Here is a 19,946-nt window from a genome sequence, read left to right on the forward strand (position 1 = left end):
CACCCAAATCTGACACAACTGGCTGCACGACAGCTGGGGCAAGGTGGTGTAAACACCCTTTGCTTTAGATATAGTATTCCTATATCTAACCCTAAAATGGACACATATATTCCTATCAGTCACTCCTATGGCAGGCCTTATCAATCCTGAAGGCAGAGTGCTTGGAATTATGTGAAATGGTGCTCTGGCATGAGCTGAGCCCGTTTGCAGCTTGCGGAACCAAGTCCTAATAGCTGTTCCATGATAACGCTATACCATATACTCTTAAGTGCATTATAATCCTCGCGGTTAAATGCTAACTCTGGTATAACATTATCAAAACATGTCGAGTAAGGTGTTATACAAATTGGAATACTACCCCCTCGCCAATTCTGGCGACGGGGGTAGCATTCCACCCTTCTAGAGGGACACGGCATGTATGTAACTGTAAACCCTGGTTAAAGTTAACTCGAGCCTCAGCATCACAAAATGGATGCTGCCACCACAGACACAAGTCTGACCTCCTGCTGCTGGGAGTCCTTCCAGCGAGGGTGGCTTGGACAAAGGGTTTCCTGCCTTGGGAGGTGCTAGCACCACCCCAGACAGGATTTTGTGTATTAGGTAGGGACAGGCTGAAAGGAATGAGACATGCCTGGGGCACACAAGGTGCCCTGTGCATACACCGGTTCCAACCAGTTGCTGGGACACTCCAGCCCCAGCTCTGGCGGGAAACTGGACAAAGGAAAGGGGGTGTAGCCACCCCCCTTCCTGGTCCCACCCAGGGGAGGGACCTAGTCGTAGTGCAGCCCCCTTTAGCCGGATAAAGGTAGGAGCTGGTCCCATTCCAAATTAGATTAATCTTGACAACCTTCCACGAAGAAACTCTTGACCTTCGACGTTCTGCTCCACAGAAGACTGAAGAATCTCCCTTGTGGACAAGGAGTGTCCACCCTGCACCAGCAGGCACCATCAAGCGTCCAGCGACTTCCCTTTGTCGTCTTCCCTCGAGGATCCAGACTTCAGAGCCCGACGAGACCCGGATTCCCAGACCTCTCCGACCTCAACTCACATCTGCAGCAAAGCTGAGACCCGTGGGTGCGACGAGACACGTGGGAACGGCCATCTTGGAAGAAACTGCACTTCGCTTCCAGCACGACTCCCGAGGTAAACTCGACCAAGTGCTTTGGGGACTAAGAAGCCCCAACCCAGAGCAGCCCCTGCACCGAAGTTCAGCCCTCCAGCATCCACGAGATCTGCGTGGGGCCCTTCTGCTTTGTTGCTGCTCGACGCGTTGTCTGGTCACTTGCCGGCTGGCTAGTGACCTCCCAGACGACGAACCTGTGAATTTCCACTGCTGATCTGGTTGCTCCAGATTGGTCCTTGCTCCCTTCCAAAAAAAGGAGCACCCCGGACTCTCCTAGTCCGCACCAGACGCTTTTTCCACTCACCGCGTGGGTTGCCTTTGCCAAGGCCTGTTGCCTTCAATCCCGGATCCAACACCGCCGACAGCGAGAGCCTGCGTGGGACAGCTCGTGCCTCCATCCTGGTCGTCGAAGACACCTCCTGGTCCACGTGGCTGCAGAGTCAAGCGTCCACTCTTCACCTGAACACGACGATGACATCTGGTTCCTTCCTGGTTCCACTTCAGTCACTGGCTAGTGACTGAACATTGTCCCCTCTGCTTTCAGGTCTCCTTCTTCCTAGTTCCATCCTTGGAAACACCGGACTCCTCCATCTGGCTGCCTGCCAGCAACTTCTTGTTTCAGGCATCACCGGGATCAACGCAGCAAACCAGACACTACTTCAGCCCTATGCACCCGCAGCCTGTGGGTTAGGTAACTAAAGCTTCTAGGTCCTGAAGTCTGTGTCTACTATCCTAGTGTCCAGGTCCACTGTTTTCCCTCCATCCAGCCGGGTTCGTCCGGAATTCGTAACTTTGTAAACTGTTGCATCCATAGACGTTGGTACGCATCCCGCGTGAGAGTTCCAACTCTGCACGTGAGTCCCGTGGGCCTCCTGCTCCTTACTTACCTAGTTTGTAGCGTAGTCCCACCGATCCTCCAGCCTCTGGATCTTCTTACAGTACTTTCTTTCCTCGCATTCCATTGTTTTGAGTATATGGTTTGTCGTGCCCCTAAGGCACTTGTGTAAATATTGTGCAAACTCGTATTTCCTTTTTAGTATTGTCATGTTCTTAGCCCTCTGACCTCAAAGAGTTCAGAGGTGTTGTTATTAATAAATAGACTGTTTATTTTCATAACAACCTGTGTGGTGTCCTTTCATTTGGTATTCAAGGGGTTATACTATGGTAAAACAGCTGGCTTCACATGCCAAAAGATTTTTTTTTTTTTTTTTAAATGTTGTTGAGAGTTTTATATAGCGCGAACTAGACCCGAACCGAATCAGGTAGCTGGTCTATACGGTTGACTTTACAACCAATCACCATAAGGGTTGTTTGGACTGATACAAGGTGATCACTAGAACTAGTGAGCATCATATCAGGCCAACTTCTCACACTCCTGAAATAGATGAAAAGGGGGGGGATTAGGGGGGGGGACTTCACACAATACAAGTCTTCGAAGCAAATATAAAACCTTTATCAGGCAGCCATGTTGATATCAGATCAAACAAGCATCAGCACTGTCAACACTTCTGGATTGCATTGTAATGTATACCTGTAATGTACACAAGTCGGAACAGGTTTACGTCATTATCCCATGCACACAAAATGTAAATTGTGATGTAAAAAATTACAGTTGCAACTTCTTGTAGGGTGTAATACTCCTTGATATGCCATGTCACATGTAGTATTAAAAGCATCTGTACAGCACTTACTACGATAATGTAGGGCACTGAAGCACTTCACAGAGGTAGCATGCCACTTCATGTGGGTATGCGGCTGGAAGATTGTTTTTTTTTTGCTCTGAGCCAGTGTAGAAATTATTTCCATGTTGTGCGTGATGACCACCAAGTCGGAGTCATTGTCTTATAGGATGCAGATCTTGGTAGTGTGGTGGATGAGTAAGTGTAAGACAGTTATGCATATTTTTGTAGTTTGACAACAGTTCACAGTAGCTATGCAGGTCCCTTTGAATTGGTATTTTTTTCTTTTATCTTCTCAGTTGGTTACTAGAATGGCTGAGGCAATAGGTCATCCACCCATATCTTATGGTTCCAAGAGAGGTAACCGTTGTAGAGAATGGGGAAACTGAAGCTCTACCTAGATAAACTGTTACAGTTCTTCCTTCATATGATGGCCATTATTAGACACCAAGTAAGGAGATATTTCAAGGTGCACTGTGTTATTATACTCTTTAGTCATTACAGTAAGTGACTACTTGGGACCTGAAGGGTGGACTATACTAGAATCCTCTGGTGAAAGTTTGTGGCAGACCTCTTAGGTCTTTAAGGGCCCTTCTGGTTAATATTGAGTAGCTAGTTAAGCAGGCTGGTATCATTTCTATTTGTGCCCTCACGCAAACATTGCCGCTTGCCTGTAGTCACATGCTAAAAATCTTATACATCATTACTTGCCATAAGTGAGACCAGTGCATAGCTTAGTAAAGATGTGCTGTTCTGAGATATATCCCTCTCTCTCCATCCATCCATCCATCCATCCATACACAAACACACACGCACATATACACACACAGGGAAGGAATTAAGAGGTCGTAGTGTCCCACATTGTCGTAATAAGTGCTATACTGATGCTTTTAATACTATGAGGTATAGCATATCGAAGATTATTACATCCACCCCCGGTAATTGCTATTATAATTTTCTACTTTGCGATTTAAATTTTGTGTGTATTGTAAAGTGATGTACACCTGTTCACACTTGTGAGTATTGCAGGCATACATTACAATGCCATTCAGAGGTGTTGGCAATTCAGATGCTTGTTTGATCCGATATCAACATGGCTGCCCGATTAAGGTTATATATTTGTATTCAAGACTTATATTGTGTCAAGTTTCTCCCTCGTCCCCTCTTTTCATCTACTTCAAGAGTAATCTCCAATTACCTATCACCCACAGGTTACCTTGATATTTCAATCTTATTTTTTCTAAGGGTCATGCATCTGGGAATGATCCCTTGCTGGGGAGTGAAATGTTATATAACTAATAAGAATTACCTGGCCAGGGTATCCTCCCCAGATTGACCAGCATGTCGTCCCATTGGAGGTTTTCTGCCCAGTGAGTTTAAAGTTGAAGGGTAAATATTACCTTCTTGGGCACCAAAAAATAGCAGGAATAGTAACCATGACCTACTTCTGCGTCTGGCGGAGCAAGGAAAGATAGTCCTCCTCCGCCAGCCTGTCGCAAATGAGTGGCATGGGTGGGAGGGTTATTATGAAGGGCAGAGAGTAGCCCCTTAAGACAATTTGGAGAACAGAACAGTCAGATGTTATCGACCTCCAGTAGTACAGGACATCAGCCACCATCCTCACCACCATAGAAAATAAGGCTCCCTCCTCCATAGCCACAGCATGGCCTCATAAACGTCTGTAAGTTGTGCAGGGGTCGCTATAGCTTACAGGAAAATAAAGTAGGTGCGGAGACAGCCCAGCTGCAGACTCAACAGGGGAGCCAGGCCTCGAGTGCTGACACGGTCTCATCATACAACTTTGACGGAACGGGGTGAAGATTAAGAAATCTTCCAACTTCTTGATCCTTTTTTTGTGTGGGACTTACAGGAATCAAACAATTTCAACTAAGATTGATGGCTCTGCAACCAATCACAGGGTCTTCCTCTCAACCAAGATTGAAACAGTTGTGGCGTTGCATGTCAAGCAACAAGGAACTTGAGGGATCACTTCCACAAGGCCTTAGGCTGCACATTCGCCACAGGTCTGGGCATTGTGGTCGTACTCGCCCTCAAAACAAGGACAGATGAGGTGTGGGTCAGTCACCTGCATTAGTTGGTGAAGGGTGCTGCCACACCAGGAGACAAGTGTCTTTGAACAAAGTAAAAAAAATGATAGTAAAAAAGTGACTGAGGGTAGTTCCCGCCAGAACTGCGCTGGCTGGTGCGGAAAGAAAGAAACAGATGTCAGCGCGCTGGGGTGGTACAAAAGGGGGTGGTAATGGTCGGAGCATCTGAACCAATCAAACACTCACACCCAGTCAAAAGATCTGGGTTTAATCCATCACCGTTCTTTAGCCCACTCTGCCACCCCAGTTCAGACATGGCTATATGCAAATCATTCTGACCCTGTGCCTCATGGGAACAGTCCAGCCCGAACTGCCAAGCCATGCCTTCCCTGGACTGGAAACAAGCTTCCGAGGACCAGTTTCTGGCATTACAGCAGTCTTCAGCCCGGCTTGCTTGAATCTAGTGGCAAAGCGAGCTGGGGTGGCACCTATGTAGGCATCGCACATGCCATTTGCAGAGCTGAATGATGCCACATACCGGCATGTAAGGGTACAGATCATGAACATTTTCCAGATCCAGTCTGATGCCTGAAGATTATTCAAATGTAAGAGGTCTGCGGATAGAGGTCTGTCAGATAGTGCTGCAGAAGCAAGTGATCAAAATGACAGTCCCGAGGACTTGGGAATCAATGCAGTAATGTCTGATGAAAGGATGAACAGATGAGCACGTGGCAGCCCGGCATATGTCCAGACTGTAACACTCTGATTTAGGGCCAGGGCAGCAGCCTTCACTCTGGTAGAATAAAGATCAGGAGGATCCTTCTTTGACAAGGCATACGAGAGTTTCATACAGAGATCAAGTTCTCATTATACAGTCCCTTTTTTGACCAACTTGCTTTTTTCTCACTGGTGAAGATAACGAACAGTTGAGAGTGACAGTAGTTTTTAGTTCTATCTGAAAAAAAACAAGAGCATGTCACAGGTCTAACCAGTGTAGCCTCTAGTACTCTTTAGATGTGTGGTGGGGAGAAGAATGCAGGGATTGTCACACGGTCCCACATCATGGGGTTGCACCACTTTCGTAAGAAAGGGTTTACAGGTGATAAGCTTGTCTGGAAAAATAAGGTTCAATACTGAAGCTGACATGCAAGGCCTGCAGCTTGCCAATGCAAGACTTCTAAATTAATAGTGAGGTTGGGTCTACCAAAATTTGACCTTGGAGGGATATGAAGTGTTGAAGGAAAGAAATGTAGGGTGCAACTCGTTTGAACAATAAGAAAATTCCATCAGTCTGATGTGAAGACTTCCAATCGGGAACTGAAAGTCAGACTCTGACACTTCACGTTCGGACTGTGGGTTTGTGAGGGCAAATCAAAGTGGCTTGAGTGCAAGTATAGCAGGGGACAATCAAGTACATTATTGCTGCCTCCATTGGTCTTACACTTTTTAGATTACCTCCAATTCCTTAACCTTGAACTAGCTAGGCTGCTTGCTGCCCCAGCTGGGACAGTTGACAAAGCTAGTAAGCTAGGCCTCTGGAGTATCACCGAAATTTCAAGTACCGCCGGTGGAATAGGCAGGCTGGTCACAGTAACCCCAAGAGCCGTGCTGTGGCATAACCATCTGTAAATCACTGCAGTGCAGTCAGCCTCTACAACAAAAAGTCTAGATCCATCAAAGGATGTGTTCTTGAGGGATGCCTCATATCCCCAGAAATTCCAGCTGCCTGCATTCAAGCATGTGGTCTAAACACTACACTGGTGCCGACAGCATGACCTATACAATTGATGGTGTCCAGACCAGCACAGTACATATTTTGGTGCATCCTGTCCATGCAGAATTGCTTAAGCAAGTGGTGCCCTGAGGGTCAAAGACAGATAAGATCTCACAAGCCCTGCCCCACACAGCGTGGGTGCACTACACAGAAGGCATACTGCACTGAAGCAGCATAGGGTCAGGCTAGCCAATGAAAACCTCTTTATGTCAGGTCAATCAATAAGATTTTATTCCCTGTCAAGGCAGTTTCAGGGGAAGGCATTTGGAGTAATTTTACTCAATGTCAGCACTGCAAGGTTTTCAGGCATAGGATGTTCTGTCACAAACTCAGGATCACCCATGAACAGTTTATCTCCAGGCTGCAAGTCGATAAAGGGGCTAGCTTGGTTTTGACCAAGCCGCCACGAAGATGACTGACTGTCTTGTTGAACAAGTTGCTTACCTTTTTAACACTCCTTTTGGAGGCTATCCTATCTAACAGCAGATTCTATACTTTTGGAATATTCCCCAGGCACCTGAATGCATCCACAAGTTTTTATAGAAGTATTTCCACACAAAAGCCCTTGACAACGTGCAGCTCCAAGCTGACTTAGTTACGCTCAGAAATGAAGAAGCAGAGCCGCTTGCAACTGCTATTAAAAATAGGATTTTTTGGGGTAAGTGATTACCCACCTTAAGGAACAATCACAACCCTTGAGTCTGAGTGAGCCCTCAAAGTCACTAAATTAAGAGAGTTCAATTTAATAAACAAGATGACACCAAAATAACTAAAATCCAATAACTGAAACCATAGATGTGAGTTTGTAAAGTTTTAAGTAGAAATAGGGCCAGGATGCATAAAGATGGCAATAATAGTCAATGATCATGGTAGACTGAGGCATGGGTGCAATTTCACTCTGACTGCAATGGAACACAGGTCGTAACACTAAACAGGTCCATCCTGGTAAAAGATTTCACATTTTGACTTTAGTCTTTTTAGTCCCGGTGCACCACAGAAGTACTCACCATGCCCCCTTGGATGGCGGGCTACAAAGAAATCTTCACAGTGAGTCCACACAGACTCAACAGAAGAGAACTCAGCTCTTACTCAGTCAAAGCCCTCTCGCTCTAAGAACTTCGATTCAGCAACTTCAGATTATCATCACTGGATAGGCACGGTAGTAATCAGCTAGCCCCAGGAAAAAGTACATTCTAAACGCAGAACTATCCATATCAACCATGGTTTTCTGATAAACTTCGAGCCCAAAAGCAACTCTGTCGCAGACAGGAGCGCAGATGGAGAAAGAATTATGACAGTCTTAAAGGAGATATCTATAAAAACACAATCAGCGAGTACAAAACCTGGATTCTACAGGAAAAATCCTCTTATTTCATTCATAAAATAGAGACTTCGAAGTTAAAGAAAATAGGCTAACATCCTGGACAAGAATAATACCAACTGTAACCAATCTTTTTGTAACATTTTGGCTTCTTTTTTTCAGGACAGGTCTAAAACATCTTCGCCACAAACTGTCACTTGATCCCTTTGTCTCAAGATGTCTCTTCCCCTACCTGTGCAGAAACACAGTCTTCTTTCTCCCTGCTTGCAGCCAACTAGGTTCTTGGACTGTTCAATTCCATCAAGTCGGGCTCCCCAATGGATCCATGCCCTCCAAAAACAATACAATTGGCCCTTAAGATTATGTGTGTGCATCTGGCCATGAATGTCAACAAAATGTTCAGCTCTAGCTACTTTCCCAAGACATGAAAATAAGCATCTATTCTTCCTTTAGTGAAAAGGTTCATCCTTAGCCCTCAGGAAACTAGTATTCATCAACCCGTTTAACGCCTCCCAGTATAAACCAAAATAGTAGAAAAGGCTATAAATCGGGAGCTTGTCTCTTTTATAAATACTAACCAACTACTCCACCCTATTCAGTACAGGTTTATGAGCAAGTACAGCACTGAATCAGCCCTGATTGTCGCTTCCGAAGAAAAAAGTCTCAATCCGGATGAAAGAGAAAATGCAGTCTTGATTCTCTTAAATTGTTCAGCGGTGTTCGACACGGTTAATCATAACTTGTTGACTGACCGTCTCCACATTATTAAAATCAGGGGAGCTGCGCCCGCTCTTAATTTTTTTGGCATGAACGGGAAGAATTTGCTGCCTTGAACATATTGGCTTCTAGACCTTTTTCTCTACCATGTGGCGTGTTTCAGGGGGCTTCCCCAAGCCCCACCCTTTTCAATTTAAGTCACTCCTTTGGACAGGCTTATAAAAAGGTTTGGCTTTTCTGTAATATCTTTCGCTGATGACACCTAAATTATGCTCCGAGTATGCAGTAATCCTGATGACAATGCAGCCAGATTCCACAACTGCTTGCTGCATATAGGCAAATGGATGAATAACTGCCTTAAATTCAACTAAGGAAAAAAAATGGGGGGCACCTGTTCTGAAACATCTTTTTCGTTCCCTAAGTGAACTCAAGAATTGGGCACCTTGCCAAACCTGGTCAGGAAAGTAAGAAACTTAAGGATTCTTTTTGATGACAAATTACCCTTTAAAAGTCATTTCAATGATGTGGCCTAGTCATCCTTTTACACCCTGAAGATTCTCAGGAAAGTGCTCCCTTTCATTTCCCATGAGCTGCAGAAGACTATAGGTCACTGCTCTTGTGCTATCCAAACTGGATTATTGTACTGCCCTTTACATCAACATGCAGTTTCTGCAGAACATTGCAGCTGGTCAATTACTAGGGACTCAGGCATCAGTCAACCTCACAGGCCCTAATTAAGAGACACTAGTTGCCTATAAGATAACGTATTGATTTCAAATCCTGTGCATTGCTTTTAAAGCACTGCATTATATTGACAAACTAAAACCCAATTTTTCAAGGTATATACCCATCCAGGTCCTTCTCTTCTTCAGCCACAAAAGCTGGTGTTCTCACGTTCAGACAATCCCATTGGGGGGCAGAAGCGTTGTCATTTGCTCTGCAAACTCTAGAACACCCTCCCTCTTAGAGGGAAAAGCCGTGAAAAGCCTGGGGGTCACCATCAACGCCGACCTCTCGCTCCGCGGGCAGGTGGGTGCCGTGATTTCTTCCACTGTCCATCAATTACGTAAAATAAGGAAAATCGCACACTTGTTGACCCACTCTGCTTTAATTCAGGTGGTGATAGCACTAATACTCTCACGACTCGATTTTTCTAATTCCATCTATCTCGGCCTACCGGTCGGTCTGCAAAAAAGGCTTCAAATGGTCCAGAACCAGGCAGCCAGATTCATTTTTAAACGACCTCGGTGGCTGTCAGCTAGACCTTGCTTAGCACAACTTAATTGGCTCTCAATAGCTCATCGAGTATCCTTCAAGACTGGCTGTTTAGCCTTTAAGGCCCTGCACGTTAAAAGCCCCAGATTCGTCAGCTGCATGCTCATCAAATACATCCCGCGGCGCAGTCTCTGTCAGCCCACCACTCTCTGCTCACCACCTCGTCTTTTAGACGGAAACGTCAGGGAGGCTGCTGCTTCTCCCACCTGGCCCCCAGATTTTGGAACTCCCTTCCTCTGGCACTCAGAAGCTGTAACTATCTCTTCAGCTTCAGAAAGTCTCTGAAGACATGGCTATTTGAGCAAGCGCATGCCTAGTAACTCAGTTGCAACAGCTCTCATTATCCAGCGCCATGAAACCCAAGGGTGTACGCACGCTTAATTAGTACCTACTAACATAACATAACAGAGAAATCACAGGTCTTCATCCTTTCAGAAAAGAATTACAAATGTGGCTGTTCAGCCAATAGACTATCCATCTTCATTACTTCCTCCTGCTGTGTCATCGTAAAAACCTTCCCTTCATATCCTGTATATATGTAGCAGTAGCGCAAAGATGCCTCAAGGCATTCAAGAGCATCATAAAAATAAACTTCATTTCAGAAGCAGACTTCTAAAGCCTCCCAGGACCCCACCTTAGAGACTCTCAGGGTATCAGGAAGAGCTCTATCATCATGGTCCTGACCAGGGCGCGTTGTCACTGAACAGGTGGAGGAAAAGGATTCTTGTAGCGTGTTTTGCCCCTGTAGCTTTAACAGAAGGTAAGCCTTACAAACATTGGAGTCCATCTCTTTGTACTGGATGCAAGAGGGTGCAGATCCAGTTTTTCAGGGCTGTTCTAAGATTGCAGATAATAGGCTCACTCCTCGAGGTCCACTAGTGTTCTGAAATGGTTGCATAAAGGTGCTACATTTATGCCTGACACGAGCAAGTGGGTGGGTGGGAATAAGCAATGGGGTAAAAGTTCTGGGTGCCAACCATACCCACTTTTAAAATGGTGCAAGTATTTTGGATGCACTAAAAGTGTGTGATGGGGTTGTTAGTGGGAAGCATACTATGGTTATGACAATGGTAATCCAGGTGTCCTTCCACATCGAACACTAAAATCCAGTATGGGACAGTTACTGTACCCAAAACTGAGACAAGTCTGGTAGAATAAAAGTAGAACTTTCCTGCAACCAGACCCTGGATACACAAGAATCGCTTTGGCTTTCTATTTCTCTTCAAGCGCACCAAGAGTGTTATATGAAAACGTATCAGACTTGTTAAGAAAGATTTTACGTTCAAGCAGGTTGACACTAATGTCAAAAAGGATGCTCACAACCTCACCCTGCATATTATCTAGCGTTCAGAGAAATACCTCTGCCCATTCAGCTCAGCCTATTGTTATAGGGACTACATTTTGTTTTAATTTTAGGTTTCCTTTTTAACTACGCATCTGTCAAAGATGGTGATTTGATCACATTTTTTACTAACTCAACAAGATGCCACATACACATTCATTATAGTCAGACGGTGTTGTCCTGTAATCTGCACTGTTAGTTTCGTGGACAGATATTAGGATGTGATGCAATTGCTTTGATTTGGGCTCGTAAGGGATGACTCTTTTCCCCAGACTTAGTAAAGCTATTATTTGGCGTATCTTGTAGAATGATATAAGGCCAGTGTTTATTTAAACAGTGCCCATTTTGTTACTTTATTGGCTGATTAAGTTGTTAAGGAGGCTGTTCAGACTATTTGTGGCTGCGATTACTTATTCACATATGAGAATAGATATTATGGCTATGGTAACTGCCTCAGCTAGTGGAGAGTTCTAAACTAAAGGCTATTCAGCTAAGAACGTATCTATTGAGTCTTCAAAATGTTCCCTTTGCCAGCATCCCTGAGGTGGGTGATCAGGGGATACCCAACCAGGACCACAGGTTAGAGTTAATAGCAGCTCATGAGGGTTTGGTGTCTGCCCATGCTGGTGTAGCAGCTACAGGTTTTGTTACAGAAATGGTATAGGTGGCAAGGTATTTATAAGCAGACCAGAAAATGTATACTTTGCTCTAACATTTGTCAACAAATTAAAGTTTCTACTGTTGCACGTCCTCAGCAGACACCGCTTAAAGATTTAAATAAGCCATTATAATGTGTCTATTGCAATCATTGCGGACCCCTCCATACGAATGGTACCTACAAATATATCTTAGTGGCAGTGGATTCTTGGTCTCAATTTCTATGGGTGTGGCCGCATCGATCAGCTGACGCACTATTAAAGAATCGAACGAGTTACTTACCTTCGGTAACGATGTATCTGGTAGAGACAGTCTAGATGCAGATTCCTTAACTTAGAATATCCCCAGGCGTCAGACTGGTTCCGGAAAACATTTTCCCCAGCAGTACCTCTGCACGCCGGGGTGCGGCGTCGCCCAGCTCCGTCCTGACGTAGTCCACGGTAGTGACGATAATGGAGCCATATAAGTCCCCTGGGTGTGCTCACATCAGTTTTCTACTGTGAAACTTTTCCGCGCCACAATGCGGAGCCACTACAAAACGCTCAGTGTATAGGAGCAGTGTGCCAAAAAAGGAGCAAAACCTTTGAAATAACAATGATAGGAAATCATAGAATGATGAGAAACACCATGTTGAAAGAGTATTCAACACTTAAAGGGACTGAAGGAAACTAAGAGAGCACCCGTCCCAGTAAAAGTCCTGCAAAGGGGGAGAGACATGCCCCCCTAAGAGGCAACAGCAGTGGAAATTAATGACATGACAGACAAAAGGCAGTTTGCAACCACAGAAAGAAACTGAAAGGGCCACAGGACTGGAACAACACGACCAATGGCAAGTGACTAGAAGTGAACATAACACAAAATGTTCACCACACCCCCCACATTGACCTATGAACGGCAGCATCATCAAAAAGACCTTCAACCCCATCGACTGCAGCATAGAAAAGAAGACCCCAAAGAAATGGGGAGAACAGACAAGGGCAGAAGGAGGGTAGGAAAACATGAGCATCTCCACGCCGGAGAACACAGCGGAGGTGCATTGAAAAGTACATAACCTAGCCATCAAAGAACGAGAATGGGTGGAGAGCCAAAGTGCCCAAAACAGCATGATACACCCTGCACCGGAGGTAGTTGAACTACAGCACCCCTCAGGAAGACCAGGGCTATCCATAAGGAGCAAGGTGGTAGAACCCCACCTGGAAAGGTACTCGCAGAACGGGGAAGCTAGGCACGCGTTAAGGAATCTGCAGCTTGACTGTGTCTCAACCAGATGCATCGTTACCGAAGGTAAGTAACTCGTTCATCTGGCAGAGCTGTGTGCAACAAACAGAAAAACCTGAGCCCAGGCTGGGCCCGTCGGAGGGAAGCCAGGGGCAAAAAGTAAAATGCAACAAAGATCCGCTCTGGCAAAAACTCTACCGCCAATAGGCAAACCCCCAACAGGGTGTGCACAAGCCCTTACCAACTCAAGGGAAGATGACAACAGGAAGAAAACGCAGCCAGAACAATGGCTCAAGGAACACTACGGGTCCCCCGTGATAGCACACACACCCAGAGCGGACCACATGGTGGTGCCTGCCCAGAATACAGAAGAACCGATCTGGAGCGGAACGGAACAAAGCACCCACAGGGGCGCATACCCACGCCTAAGACAGTAAACGGTGCTAGGGGCAGCAATACAGAAGCTCCAGGAGAGGGTCGAGCCAGATCGTGGGTCTCAACAGAGGAGACGTTTCACCACAACAGGAAGCATGGAACAAAGGAAGCTGCTCACAGCATGCCCCACAGGAAATATTCCCAGAGGGACAGACAATAACGAAGAGAGCTCTACAAGAGCCTCCATAGCTTCCTGGCAAGGAAGAGCAGCTACACAATAGCAAAACAATACCCGACATAGGGTACGTCACATTCCTATAAAAAGCAGGGAACACCTCTTGAGAAAAGCTCAAAGGCAGAGGTCAAAAAGAACTATATAAACAGCTGGTCCAGCTGCATCAAAGGAAGGAAAAACACAACTGAACAGCCATACAGCCCGTCTGGGAAATAAGGTCTCGAACCCCGAGACGTTAATCATAATGCATACGAAAACACAAATCCACCATAGAGGACTACAAACCTGGCAGTCATGGAAATCCAGATAGGATGCGCCGGACCGCCGAGTCGGCATGTGCATCAAACAGATGGGTCCCATCAAAGGGCAGATCCCTGAGGCTCTCCCGAACATTCTTGGGGAAACTGCCATCACATAGCCACGCACAGCGTTGCAGAGCAACTGACCTGGCCATAGCTCGGCCCACGTAGTCAGTGGTGTCCATGGCCAACCGGACGGAAAACTGCACTATGTCGCGGCCATCCCGAATAACCCGGACCAGGTCAGCACGAGGGCCCTCCGGCAAAGAAGGAAGGATTAGCTGGACTGAGTCCCAAAGGGAAGAAGTAGCCCGAGCAAGCACGCAGGTCGTGTTCAGGGACCGAAGGCAAAGATGCAAAGACATTGCTGCCACAGGCCTCCAACCACCTAAACTCCCGAGTGGGAGGAAGCAACGGTGGAGGACAGGAAGGGAGAGCTGCCTGGACTACAAGTCCTTAAGCCCTAAGATGGAGGGACAGGCAGGGAAATCTGGAGCCGGCCAATGGCGATGTGCAATATCATGATCCACGGGGTCACTCGATGAGGGTCTGGCCCAAGTCCCCAGAAAGACATCATACAATGACCTGCCAAAAGGCTAAATGGGCTCCACATCCACCGTACCCTTGTAGAGAATATCCAACAAAGGATCTGAAGGCAGAAGACAGAGGGCGGCTGCATCTGCAAGATTGAATATGCTACTTACCAGTATGCATCTGTTCTTGGCATGTAGGGCTGCTAACATTCATATCTAGTGCATAGATCGCCGCCTAGTGTTGGGTCCGGATGATTGCACATTGTTGTCCTGGAAGAGTCTTCGAAGTATCACGAGATAGGTGGCTCCTCCCCTGGACTACAGTGCGCATGGGCATCGACTCCATCCCCAGATTGTTTTTAGCCATTGTGGCAGAGATGGAGTGAAACAGTGTACAGGATGTCCATGCTAATGATGAATGCAAGAGAGTGTCTGCAGCCGCTACGGGCACCGGGGAGGAGGGCGGGCGATATGAATGTTAGCAGCCCTACATGCCAAGAACAGATGCATACTGGTAAGTAGCATATTCAGTTCGAGGCATGTGGGCTGCTAAATTCATATCTAGTGCATAGAATACACAGCAGTCCATCCATTAAGGGCGGTTGCCCGTGCCAGCTGCAAAAGCTTGAAAAAGTGTCTTGAGAACAGCCTGTCCTACAGCTGCTTGCTGTTTGGAATGCACATCTACGCAATAATGCTTGGTAAATGTGTGTGGTGTAGACCATGTGGCTGCTCTACAAATGTCTTCTAAAGGAATGTTCCCCAGGAAAGCCATGGAGGCCCCCAATTTGCGTGTAGAGTGCGCCCTTGGGGGTATTGTTAAAGTGCGTTTAGCCTTTTGATAACAGATTTGAATGCATTTAACAATCCATTTGGCTATTCCTGCTTTGGAAATGGGGTTGCCTTTGTGTTGTGCTGAGAAGGCAACAAAAAGTTGTTGTGTCTTCCTAAAGGGTTGTGTCCTGTCAATGTAGTACATTAGCGCCATCCTAACGTCTAATGTATGAAGCATTCTTTCTGCTACCGTTTGCGGGTTTTGGAAAAATGCAGGCAGGTCAATAGTTTGGTTGATATGAAACTGTGACACCACCTTTGGAAGGAATTTGGGGTTAGTGCGGAGCACTACCCTGTTAGAGTGTATTTGGATGAATGGCTCTTGGATCGTGAGCGCTTGCAGCTCGCTAACACGCCTGAGCGACGTGATAGCAATGAGAATAGCCACTTTCCATGTTAGAAACTGAAGTTCGCATGAGTGCAGTGGCTCGAAAGGTGGGCCCATCAGCCTAGTGAGGACCACATTGAGGTTCCACACAGGAGCTGGTGGAGTTCTAGGAGGAATGACTCGTTTCAGTCCCTCTAGGAAGGCTTTAATGGCAGGCACTCTGAAAACAGAGAGGTGCTGGCGATTCGGGAGGTAAGCCGCTATGGTGGATAAATGTATCCGAATGGAAGCGTACGCCAGATTGCATTTGTAAAGATGTAACAAATAGCAGATGATGTTAGGAATGGATGCATCTAGTGGGTTGATATTGTTGTTTGTACAGTAAATGACAAACCGCTTCCATTTTGCAGCATAGCAAGCTCTGGTCGTGGGCTTTCTTGCCTCACGGATGATGTCCATGCATTCAGGAGGCAGGTTGAGGTAGCCAAATTCTAAGACCTCAGGAGCCAGATCGCCAGATTGAGCTGTTGCGGATCTGGATGCTGAATGTCGCCATGGCTCTGCGTCAAGAGGCTGGGTGTGAGATGCAGCCTTTGATGCGGTACCACGGAAAGTTCTAGAAACGTGGTGTACCATGGTTGGCGTGCCCATGTTGGAGCAACTAGGATGTCATCGAGTGTTGCTTTAGCTTTCTTGCCACCAGCGGAATGAGAGGCGCTGGGGGAAAAGCGTACGCAAATTTGCCTGACCAGTTCATCCATATCGCATTCCCCTGCGATTGCGGATGAGGGAACCTGGCGGCAAAGCTTTGGCATTTTGCGTTTTCCCTCGTGGCAAACAGGTCTATCTCTGGATGACCCCACTGCTGGAAGTACGGGTGGAGCACTGATGGATGTATCTCCCACTCGTGCATTTGATGGCTGTACCTGCTGAGCAGATCCGCCATCTGATTGTCCTTGCCGGGGAGGTGTTCTGCCATGAGGAAAATGTTCCTCTGAATGGCCCACTTCCACATGCTCTGAGCCAGATGAGACAGCTGTGGTGAGTGAGTACCTCCTTGCTTTTGGATGTAGTACATGGCTGTCATGTTGTCCGTCCGGATCAACACGACTTTGTTGCACAAATGTACCTTGAAGGATTTTAGCGCCATGAAGATTGCCATCAATTCCAGGTAGTTGATGTGCAACTTCTGTTGGTGAGTGGACCACAGTCCCTGCACAGTGTAGTGGAGCACATGAGCTCCCCATCCTTGGAGAGATGCGTCCGTCGTCAGGATAATCTGTGGCACAGCCTCTTGGAACGGTCGTCCCTTGCAAAGGTTGTGTGGATTCCACCAATGCAGAGAGTTGTATGCCCGACCGGTCACCAACACTAGGTCCGTCGGTTGTCCCCGAGCCTGTGTCCACTGATTAGCTAAGCATTCTTGGAGAGGACGCATGTGCAACCTCGCGTGCGGGACTATGAAAATGCAGGAGGCCATCATGCCTATCAACTGCATGAACACTCTTGCTGGTAGGGAGTGTTGCGGTCTGAACCGTTGGATTAGTGACTGGATGCTGTCGATTCTGGCTGGGTTTGGCTGAGCCATAGCAGTCAGGGTGTTTATTGTCGCGCCTAGATACTGCCGCACATGGGCTGGTTGAAGGTGCGACTTTGGGTAGTTTAGCGAGAATCCCAGACTGTGAAGGAGTTGAATAGTGTGGGACATGTCCGCTGCGCATTGTTGTTCCGACTTCGCTTGAACAAGCCAGTCGTCTAGGTACGGGCAGACATGTATGTTCTGCCGTCTGAGGTGCGCCGCTACTGTCGCCAGACACTTTGTAAACACTCTGGGGGCAGTAGTCACCCCGAAGGGTAGGACTTTGAACTGATAGTGTTTGTTCAGAATGGTGAACCTGAGGTACTTTCTGTGGGATGGGTGGAGTAGGATGTGGAAGTAAGCATCCTTGAGGTCTAAGGTTGCCAGGAAGTCCCCTTGGTTTAGCAGGGGAAGAATTTGTTGCAGTGTCAGCATGTGAAAGTGTTCTGACAGTATATACATGTTGAGTGGGCGTAGATCCAGAATAGGTCTGAGGGATCCGTCCTTTTTTGGGATGAGGAAGTACAGGGAATAGACCCTTGTGCCCTCCTCTATTGGTACGAGCTCTATTGCGCCTTTTTGCAGCATTACCAAGACCTCCTGCTGCAATAAGTGCAAGTGCTCTGCCGACATAGGACGGTGTCTTGGGGGAATGTTGGGAGGAGTGGATGTTAACTCCAAACAATAACCGTATTGGATTAGTTTTCTCACCCACCTGTCTGTGGTGATGGATGTTCAGACTGGCAGGAACTGCTGGAGTCTCCCCCCGACAGGTGTTGGATGGTCGGGGGGCAGTGACAGAGAGTCACTGTTTGTTGGCGGCAGAGGAACGGGAGTTGTTGTTCCCCCTGCCCTTGGCACTGTTACCTCTGTAACCCCCTCTACCTTGCTTGGGGTAGGAAGATTGTGCATTACCCTTTGTAAATTGTGATTGTTGACCCAAGTGTCCTCTGGTAACACCACGCGCTCCTGAGCGACGAAAAGTGTTTCCCCTGAATTGTTGTGACTGAAGTGCCCCCATGGACTTAGCAGTCTCGTTGTCCTTTTTAATCTTTTCAAGTGTGGTGTCTACATCTGGGCCAAACAGTCTGTCAGGATTGACGGGCTGGTTGAGGATTGTAGTTTGGATGTCAGGCTTAAATCCAGATATACGAAGCCAAGCTTGTCGTCTTAGCATGACGCTAGTGTTAATTCCCCTAGCCGCTGTGTCTGCCACATCAAGTGCACACTTTATTGCAGCGTTTGATATAAGCTTCCCCTATTGTATGAACATTTCGGCTGCTTCTTTATACTCATCAGGTAGATGTTGAAGGAGCTGTTCTAGGGTGTCGTAATGCGCCCTATCGTAACGCGCCAATAGTGCCTGTGTGTTTGCTATACGCCATACATTGGCAGCCTGCGCAGCCACCCTCTTGCCGGATGCCTCAAGCACTTTCGACTCCTTGTCAGGGGGAGGAGCGTCACCCGTAGTTTGGGAGTTTGCCCTCTTGCGGGCATTGGCGACCACCAACGAGTCCAGAGGCAACTGTCCTCGAATATATGCAGGATCTCCAGGTGCTGGCCTGTATTTTTTCTCGATACATGGGTTCACCACTCTTGCCCTGGAAGGTTCCTTAAAGATCTCTGGGGCATGTCTAAGGACACCTTTGAGCATAGGAAGCATTTTAACAGTTCTTTCTGAGACAGAGAAAGTGTTAAACAAAAAGTCTTCCTCCACCGGGTCAGCATGCATGTCTACATCATGATTTGCTGCTGCCCGTTCGATTAAAGCATTAAATGCTGCAGAATCCTCTGTTGGAGATGTACGTGCCCCAAAACCTTGTGGATCTTGTACCACCTGCTGTCCACCTTGGTCCCCAGTGTCGTCATATGTGTCCTGCTGAACATCAGGGTCATTGTCCACTGGGAAATTGTATTGGTCGTCTTCCTCATCATCCCCTCCCCCTGATTGGTTTGGGGAAGGTGATGGACTCCTTCTTGGTGGTGGTAGAATGGGCTCAATAAGGGCAGGACTGTCCTGTGCTGTCCTCTTTTTCTTCAGTGGAATAACATAGGATTCCAGTGGTTGGGAAGTGATCTTCCTTTTGTAAATGGTCAGTTTCCCTGTGTGGGCATCGATGTAATGCTCAGATTGTTCATCTGAGGCTTGAAGCGCCGAAGGAGCCGAAGTCTTTGGCACCGATCTAGGTGCAAATGCCTTTGGTGGCACCTTTGGTGGAAGAGTGTAAAGAAGCTTGGCTGATGACTTCTGAGGAGTGTCCACCTCTTTTGGAGCCGACGGCGTGGGAGCCGTTGTCGACAAAGTCTTTTCCCGAATCCGTTTCAGGGAGACGGTGACCTGTGTAGTGAAGGAGGCGGAGGGTGTGATAGCCGACGGCCGGTGTAGTCGGAGTCCCTCGGTGTCGACGGTTTTTGTGTCGACGAATCTTCAGCTGCATTGTGGCGCGGGTCCGTTGTAGACTTTGGCGCCGATGCTGCAGATCCGACATCTTTGTGCCGATGCGTGGTGCCTGCGGCCTTCGGGTCGTGGCTTGTAGTCGACTTTTGTTCGACTGGGCGTTTAGTTGGCTGCGCCGTAGGAGCGTCTGAAGGTGTGTGAACCGACTTCG

At 47.2% G+C, this 19,946-nt stretch overlaps 1 protein-coding gene across 1 annotated transcript in view; it reads right to left on the reverse strand.

Moving 5' to 3' along the window:
• The window catches only part of NUP98 (nucleoporin 98 and 96 precursor), an 853,605-nt gene that overhangs the window by 280,150 nt on the left and 553,509 nt on the right, over positions 1–19,946 (reverse strand).

This window comes from Lissotriton helveticus, chromosome 8 (assembly GCF_964261635.1).
Source record: "Lissotriton helveticus chromosome 8, aLisHel1.1, whole genome shotgun sequence".
NCBI lineage: Eukaryota > Metazoa > Chordata > Amphibia > Caudata > Salamandridae > Lissotriton > Lissotriton helveticus.